At 45.4% G+C, this 9,291-nt stretch overlaps 2 pseudogenes; both read left to right on the top strand.

Annotated features, from left to right (window-relative positions):
* The first annotated feature begins 1,433 nt into the window (after window positions 1-1,433).
* LOC127194175 (40S ribosomal protein S25-like) lies at window positions 1,434-1,843 on the top strand (annotated as a pseudogene).
* Window positions 1,844-6,996: 5,153 nt separating this feature from the next.
* LOC127194309 (NADH dehydrogenase [ubiquinone] iron-sulfur protein 8, mitochondrial-like) lies at window positions 6,997-7,736 on the top strand (annotated as a pseudogene).
* The last annotated feature ends 1,555 nt before the right edge of the window (window positions 7,737-9,291 follow it).

The following is a 9,291-nucleotide window of genomic DNA, read 5'->3' as shown; positions in this document are numbered from 1 at the left end:
CGGACTACAGACCCTGGAGCCTAACAAACAGATCTTGTGAGACTGCAGGAAAGAAATTCTGAGTCCTAACTGCATAGCATTCAGTCACGTGCCTGCTGCACAAGTGGGAGGACGTGAGTTTGAATTGTCAGCACCTGCATACAGACCCAGGAGGAGACGTCATTTGTAACTGCTGCACAGGGGAAACGTGAGGGCAGATCCCTCAAGCTTACTGGGGAGTCAGGCTACCCAAATCAGTGAGCACCAGGTTCAGTGGATAGCCCTGCCTCAAAAATAAGTAAATAAAGAAATAAGGAGATATATCCACTGTGGACCTCAGAGTCTCCACACCTACAAGCAAGGGAGAAGATAACACACACACACACACACACACACACACACACACACACACACACACACACACACACACACACACACACACACGGACAACAGACAAGTTTAAAATCTTTAGCCGTAAGGCATATGTAACCCACTGAAATTCCATCTCACCCCAGTCAGTATGGACATCGGTAAGTACTGACTCCACATTCTGGCCAGGATACTGGAGGAAGGAGCATCCGTACACTAGAGCAGGGAAGTGAGTGCACTCGCTGTGGAAATCAGTATGGAGCTCCTTTGAAGCAAAATCAGAACTACCACATGGTCTATCCGCACGGTGCTGAGTGCATATGCTAAGGACTCAGCGTGAGTTTTGGGGAAGGTCAAGAAATTAATTAGCTGGGGCTGGGAGGCAGCTCATCTGCACAAGCATGAGGACGCAAACTCCACTTGCCAGAACACAAGGAAGAAGCAGCGTGTTGTACTCTGCAAGCTCAGCGTGGGGGAGGTCAACAGGTTACTGGATTCTAGAGCAATCTAATTAAAAAATAGTACAAGAAACGCCAAGCTAAAAACAAAACCAAAAAACCAAAAACAAAAAACAGAAGTCCTCCTTCTTAGCAGTTCTGCGCACACACACACAAACCAACCTAATCAGAAAAACTGCCTTTTCTCTTCACTGCCCTGACAGCATCACATGCCCACAAGCATCAAGAGCTTCCAAAAACCATGTCTTCACCTAACAATTCAAACTAGGGTACCAGACACCAAACAAGTAGAATCCTGTATGGGAGAGCTCGCATGGAATTTAACACAGCTGCTCAGGGTTGTTGATAGTCCCTGAATGGCAGAGAACTTACCTAACAGCTTTGGAATCTCCAGGCTCGATCCCCAATATTAATGGTCTGAGATTTCATACATGCTAGTACTCCAAAAATGGCAATAATGCATACTTACATAAATCAATTCTTTTCAGGATATTCAATGAGCCTGGAAGAAAAACAGAAAAATATTTCAGCAACCTATTAGATTGCTATAAAGAGAGAAACAACTTCCCCCTTCCCCCAACATCTTAGTGAGGCTGCAGTGGTCCTCGCCAGTCTCTGAGCTTCGTCATGCTGCCCAAGGATGACAAGAAGAGGAAACATGCCGAAAAGTCAGCCAAAAAAGACAAAGACCCGTAAATAAGTCTGGAGGCAAGGCCAAGAAGAAGAAGTGGCCCAAAGGCAAAGTTCGGGACAAGCTCAACCATCTAGTCCTGTTTGACAAAGCCACATACGACAAACTCCGTAAGGAAGTTCCCAGCTATAAGCTTATTACCCCAGCTGTGGCCTCTGAGAGACTGAAGATGCGCAGCTCCTTGGCCAGGGCAGCCCTTCAGGAGCTACTTAGTGAAGAACTTGTGGAGCTGGATTCAAAGCACAGATCCCAAGTAATTCACACCGGAAACACAAAGGGTGGAGACGCCCAGCTGCTGGTGATAATGCATGAGCAGCTACAATCAGCTGTACATTTGGGAAAATAAAGCTTTATTAAACCAAATGAATGGGCGCTTCTGCTTCCTAGAAACGGCAACTGGAGAGCACTGGGTGTTAGGAACAGTAGTTGGAAAGCGTTTGTTGGCTGAGATCAGAAGAGTGATCAGGCTGGACCTTCCGCTTTTTCCTTGATGTGACTGCTTGCTTCTTGTTGCTGCTTCAGTTTTGAATTGATGCCTGAAAGGAAATGAGGACTTAGCAAGACTAATAGAAATTCTGTAGGGGGGTGGGAGAGGGAGAGAGAGAGAGAGAGAGAGAGAGAGAGAGAGAGAGAGAGAGAGAGAGAGAGAGAGAGAGAGATTTTATAAGCAGAGATTCTTTTATGCCTCCCCTTTTTTCTTACTGAAAACAAATCCAATAGGAATAGTCACAATCCCTCATACCAAAGATGAACAAGGCATTACAACAGGATGGCAAGAGTCCCAAGAGCAGGCAAAAGAGTCAAAGACACACCTGCTCCCACAGTTAGGAGCCCCACAAAACCCCAAGCAAAGAGCCACAACATATACACAGAGGACCTAGTGCAGACCCTGAGGCCCCATGCTTGCCACGTTAGTCTCTGGGAGTGCACATGTGTCCTGCTTGGGTGACTCAGTGAGCAGTGTTCTCCTGGTTGCCTCCAGCCACTCTGACTGCTACAATCTTTCCTCCCTCTCTTCTGTGATGTTCCATGAGCCCAAGGGTAGGAATTTGATGGAGGCCTCCAATTTAGACTCTCTCTGCTGCTAATGTCTGGCTGTGTGTCTCTGCATCCACTCTCATCTAATGCTAGAGGAAGCTCCTGTGATGACAACGGGACGAGGCACTGACCAATGAGTAAGGCAGAACACCATTAGGAGTAATTTCATTCATTTATTCACTCCAGTTTCATTCAACCCTAGGTGTTTGGACTATCCAGTCTCTGGTTTGTGGCCATCAAAGTAGTGTCAGGCCTGGGCTCCTTCTTTTGGAGTGGCCCTCAAGGTAAATCAGTTATTGGCTGGATGCTCCTAAAGGTTCTAAGCCACCAGCCACCATTACCCAGCACATCTTCCAGGCAGGACAGATTGTGTATCAAAGGTTTCCTGGCTGGGTTGGTTCTTTCTCAGCAGCCATCAAAGTACCTTCCCACACTAGAGACTGGAACATAGGAATGAAGGCCCCACGCAGGCACCAGCTTGACCTCTCCACATTCAAGGAGATGTGTGGATGTTGTAATCTACAAGGGAGCCCACTGTCAGTTTGTAGAGAGCAAATCCATGGAAACCCTCAACCAAAATCTCAACCAAATACAGCCCAGTCAGACCACTGGGAGTCTTGCCTTGTTACAAGAGCTGTCCAGTTCAGACTCTGTGTCCTCCATTACTAGGAGTGCACATTACGACGACCTTCGTAGTAAGTGATGGGGGAAATGGCCGCAAACATTAAAACACAATAGAAAACAATGAGACAAGAGAGAGTGAATTCAGAGCTGCCTATTTGGCCATGCATAGCTGCAACAGAAAGATGGATGAGATGAGGAAAGCTTCCTGGGCCTTTGGGTAATATTAGAAGACCAAATATTCAGACCACATATGGATTTGAGAATCACAAAGAGACAGAAAGATTGTTCAGAGTAAAGAGAACAGAAAACTTCCCACGTGTGGAGAAGAATAGACACATCTAGCTATAGTAAGCGGAAGAGTCACCATTAACTCTATCCCAAGACACTTTCTACACAGTTCTCAAAGGGGAAAGAGAAAAGGTTCCTTGGACCCACAGTAAAAGCAAAATAAACCCAGCACATAAGAATGTGCCAGTTTGTCAACAAAATACTTCCCAGCAGAGACTATGCAGAAAAAAGCAAATAGCATGAGATTTTTCACAGTTTTAAAGGACAGAAATTACATCAAGGGAATGCACATAAGAAATGAGGAAGTCAAAGTACTGCTAGTCACAGATGATATAATAGTGACATAAATGACTTCCAAAATTCCCCCAGAGAACTCCTACCGCTGATAGACATCTTCAGCAAAGTGGCCAGATGCAAGATTAACTCAAAAAAATCAGTAACCCTGCTGTATACAAATGACAAATAAGCTGAAAAAGAAATTAGGGAAACTACACCCTTCACAGTAGCCACAAATAATATAAAATATCTTGGTGTAACTCTAACTAAGCAAGTTAAAGACTTGTGTGAAAAAAAAACTTGAGGTCTCTGAAGAAAGAAATTGAAGAAGGTATCAGAAGATGGAAAGATCTCCCATGCTCATGGATCAGGAGGATCAACATAGTAAAAATGGTCAGCTTACTAAAAGCAATCTACAGATTCAATGCAATTCCTATTAAAATCCCTACACAATTCTTTGTGGACCTTGAAAGCTCAATTCTCAACTTCATATGGAAAAACAAAAAACCCAGAGTAGCTAAAACAATCCTGTACAATAAAAGATCTTCTGGAGGAATCTACATCCCTAATCTCACCTGTACTATAGATCAACAGTAATAAAAACGGCATGGTACTGGCATAGAAATAGGCTGGTTGATTACAGGAATTGAATTGAAGACCCAGACACCCATGGACACTTGATTTTGACAAAGGAGCCAAAAAGATAGCATCTTCAACTAATGGTGCTGGTCTAACTGGATGTCTACATGTAGGAAAATGCAAGTAGATCCATATTTATCATCCTGTACAAAACTCATGTCCAAGAGGATTAAAGACCTCAACATAAAACTAGACACACTAAATTTGTTAGAATAAAAAGTTAGGAAGAGCCTTGAACTCATTGACACAGGAGACAACTTGCTGAACAGAACACCAATAGCTCAAAGATCAACAATTAATCAGTGGGATGTTATGAAACTGAAAAGCTTCAGTAAAGCAAAGGACACTGTCAACAGAACAAAGCAACAGCCTACAGACTGGGAGAAGATCTATACCAACCCTACATGTGACAAAGGATTAATATCCAAAATATATGAAGAACTCAGAAAATTAAACACCACCACACAAAATTATCCAATTAAAAAATGGGGTACAGAGGTGAACAGAGAACTCTCAACAGAGAAATATTGAATGGCTGAAAACACACACACACACACACACACACACACACACACACACTCACTCACTCACTCACTCACACGAGTCTCAGCATCCTTAGTTATCAGGAAAATGCAAATCAAAACCACTCTGAGATTGCATCTTACACCTACCAGAATGGCTAATATCAAAAATTCAAGTAACAGCACATGATGGCAAGGATGTGGAGAAAGGGGAACATTCATTGATGGCTGGTGGGAGTACAAACTTGTACAACCACTTTGGAAATCAATCTGGTGCTTTCTCAAGAATCTGGGAATAGAGCTACCGAAAGACCCAGCCATACTACTTTTGGCCCTATACCCAAAAGATGCTCCACCACACAACAAGGACATTTGCTCAACTATGTTCATAGCAGCTTTATTCATAATAGCCAGAATCTGGAAACAACCTAAATGTCCCTCAACCAAAGAATAGATAAAGAAACTGTGGGACATTTACACAATGGAATACTATTCAGCTATTAAAAATAAGGAAAACTTGAAATTTTCAGGCAAATGGATGGCACAAGAAATTATCATCCTGAGTGAGGTAACCCAAATGCAGACATAAGGAATGCTATCTACTCATAAGTAGATATTAGCCCAACATAGATGTCCTCTGAGAGACTCCATTGGGGGGGATCAGGACAGATGCTGGGACTCACTGCTGGACTCTGGGTGCAGTGTTCAGAGGGATATGGAAGAATGGGGGGATGGAAGGACCCAGAGAACTCAGGAGCCCCACAAGGAGGCCATTAAGGCAGGTGGACCCAGTGGGGCCTGCATAAACTGTAGCACCAACCAAGGATAATGCATGCAGTAAACCTAGATCCTCTTTTTGGATCTACCCAATGGACAGCTCATTCTCAATGATTGTGGGAAGAGCAGGGACTGCCTCTGACATGAACTCTGGTTCCCCTGACTTGATCACTTCCCCTTGGTGGGGGAAGAAGAAGCTGGCTATCTGGATGAGACCTGATAGGCTATGGTCAACAGGTGGGGAGGAGGTCCCCTTCTGTCAGAGGTCTAGAGGAGGGGAATAGGGCAGGAAGGGAGGGTGAGAATAGGGAGATACAAGCAAGGCGATAACAATAGTGATGTAATCCGAATAAATTATTATAATAAATTTTAAAATTTAATGATAAATTGTCATTTACATTTTCAAAAGGACAAAAACTTCATCAATTTAGAATTCTATACCCAATAAAGCCATCCTTTAGAAATGAAGGTGAGAGGAAAACATTCCCAGACCAGCAAAAGCTGGAAGAATGAATTTCCACAAGATATATTCTACATGAGGCATGATAGGGAACCTCAGCAGCCACACTGGACACAGGCACAGGTAGGCTAACTGAGGTCCTCACCTCTCTCTCCTCTTCTTCAAACTCAGTCCCCGAGTCTCACGCTCACATCTGTAGCAGACCAACTGATGAGGCCTCCTTTCCTCTCTGGCCCCATCTCCAGGGGATCATGCAAATCTTCTCCACTAATGTTCCTCTGCACTTAGCCCAACTAACGCAGCACCTAACCCCAGCAGGCATTCCCTGGAGCTGCCAGCCAAGCCTGCCAGAGCAGCAAGTTGGCCCATAGAGCAAGTAGGCCAGTGTCAGACCTTCACGCTCCCTCCTCTCCTCCAAGACCAATTCTCCCACCTCAGGCCAGCTCTGGAACAGACTACCTGCTGTGGCCACCATTTCCAGGGGACTAGGTTGATCCTGGTGGACACCCTGATTTCCTACCTCCTGTGGACACCCATATCCCCTTAGCCTTAGGGCCCACCTGATTTCTAAGTGTTAGCTCCCAAATATCTGAAAACACATCCTGGTCAGAATCTCCAGTAGTCCTGTCTGGCAGGATCCCAGAGCAATCACCTACCTGGATAAACAGTCCCCACATCCTCCAGAGAAGACAGCATGTAAAACACCTGCACTATAGAGACAAAAGTAGATAACAGCACCGAGAAGTGTATGCATCCAACACCCAGGGTAAAAGCAGACAGAGCAATCTTCCTCCAATAGAGCCCAGGACCCCACTACAGTAGACCCTAAGAAATGCAACACAACCTGAGCCAGGGCAGGAGCTGTTGCACTTCAAGATGTACAGCCTGACCTCATCCATGCTGCCACGGGCCATGGCCCAGGCCATGCGCACAGGACGTCTTAATGGCTAAAGCCTCCATAGCAGCGCAGTGGCAGCAACCCACAAGTATGTGAGTGTATCTGAGCTTGAGATGGACATGAAGCCCGTGACAGACCCTGATGTGGACAGAACTCTTCCGAGAACTGGGCATGCCCCTGAGCTACCTCTTTCGGGAGCCTGCCACCATCAACTACCCATCTGAGAAGGGCCCACTGAGTCCACACTTCCATGGGGAGCACGTGCTGCATCTGCATCGCTTGCAAGCTCTGTGGGGCTGTCTGTCCTGCACAGGCGATCACCATTGAGGCTGAGCCAAGAGCTGATGGCAGCCGTCGGACTACATGCTATGACATCAACATGACCAAGTGTATCTACTGTGGTTTCTGCCAGGAGGCCTGCCCTGTTGATGCCATTGTAGAGGTGAGTGGGCCCCGGCGAGGGGGCTAGCACAGGCTCCCGGGAAGGGTCTGCCCTCCTGACCTCCGCGCTCTTGCAGGGCCCTCACATTGAGTTCTCCACTGAGACGCATGAGAGGCTGCTGTACGGCAAGGAGAAGCTACTCAACAATGGCGACAAGTGGGAGGCCGAGCTCGCCGCCAACATCCAAGCCGACTACCTGTCCCGGTGACCGGGCTACCGTTGGCCCTGGCCACCTGCCTCAGCCTTGTGATCCCTGTGGCCCATAAAGAAACTATGATTCCCCCACCCCCAAAAAGAAAAAAGAAATGCAAGGCAGATGAAGCACAAGACAGGGGCTTTATGTTAGCCTGTATGAACATGACAGAGGGCCTTAACAGAGGAAATGAGGTAATCCCTTAAAGAAACCTATGACAACACAATTGGTGGAAGGAAATTAATCACCTAGTTTAAGACCAGAAGGAGGAACTAGAATCAATAAAGAAAACTCAAACTAAGGGAAAACTGGAAATGAAAATTTTAGGAACTGAAACAGGACCTGCATTGGCAAGCCTCAACACAACACAAGAGATGAAAGAGAGAAGCTCAGATGCCAAAGATAAGACAGAAGAAATATATACCTTGGTCAAAGAAGAGGTTAAATCTAGGGTAAATCTGGGCATAAAATGTCCAAGACATCTGCCACATTATGAGAAGACCAAATCAAAAATACAAGGAATGGAGAAAGGACCAGAAATCTGATAGTCCAGTGACTTGGCGTTAAATGAGATACTATTGGGAGGAGAGAGAGAGAGAGAGACAGAGAGAGAGAGAGATGCATGGTGGGGTATACTTTTAATTATAGCACAAGGGAGGCAGAGGCAGGAGGATCTCTGAGTTTGAGGCCAGCCTGCTCTACAGAGTGAGTTTGAGGACAGCCATGTCTACACAGAGAAACCTTGTCTCAAACAAATGGACAAAAAGTAACAATAAAATGACTCCTAATGATGTTCTGCTACACTCATAGATGAGGGCTCATTCAGTAGTCATCAGACAAGCTTCCTCCTTCAGAAGATGGGAACAGATGCACAGACCCACAGCCAGACGTTATGCAGAGTCAGTCCTCGGAGCACACAGCTCTAAAATGCATGTCTTCATCCAATCTCTCCCCTCAGAGCTCAGTGGAGCTCCTTGGAGGAAGAGGCAGAAGACTGTAAGAGCACAGGGGACAGATGACACCAGGAGAACAAGGCCTTTTTAACCAACTGAGCAAGGCTCATGTGACCTCACAGGGACTGAAGCAGCAAGCAGAGGGGCTGACACACTTCTGCACTAGGTCTCAGTATGTGCCATAGACTCCTGGGTGTGTGAACAGTGGGTCTGAGATTCTTGTGCCTGCACTTGGGACTCTTTTTCACCTCTTGAACTGCCTTGTATTTTATTTTGTCATGTTTGGCTGTTATCTTTTAGAAACCTGTCACTTTCTAAGAGAGAAAAAAAAAGTGGACCAGAAGAAATAAAAGGTGGGCAGCAACTGGGAGGAGGAGAAAAAGAGAAAACTGAAATTAGGATATGAAAAGAATAAATGTTCAATAAATGGAAAAGGGCATTTTCTAAAATGGTCTTCTTTGTGCCAACATTTTCAGTAAGTATACTGCTTCTACAAGGAAATCTCAGGAGCCAGAGTATATGTTTAGATTGTTAGAACAGTATGGAGTTGGCTTGCTGGTATCATCGTGACAAGAATATTTCATGAGAAAAACTACAGGTGGGACAGCCAGACACGAGTGCTGGGATGTAATGCTCTGTCCTGTAAGGACCAGACGGTTACAGAAGCAAGAAAGAACCTTCTTGA

This window comes from Acomys russatus, chromosome 10, assembly GCF_903995435.1.
Source record: "Acomys russatus chromosome 10, mAcoRus1.1, whole genome shotgun sequence".
Classification (NCBI taxonomy): Eukaryota; Metazoa; Chordata; class Mammalia; order Rodentia; family Muridae; genus Acomys; species Acomys russatus.
The sequence above is the reverse complement of the archived record's forward strand: the minus strand, read 5'-3'. Positions and strand labels throughout refer to the sequence as shown.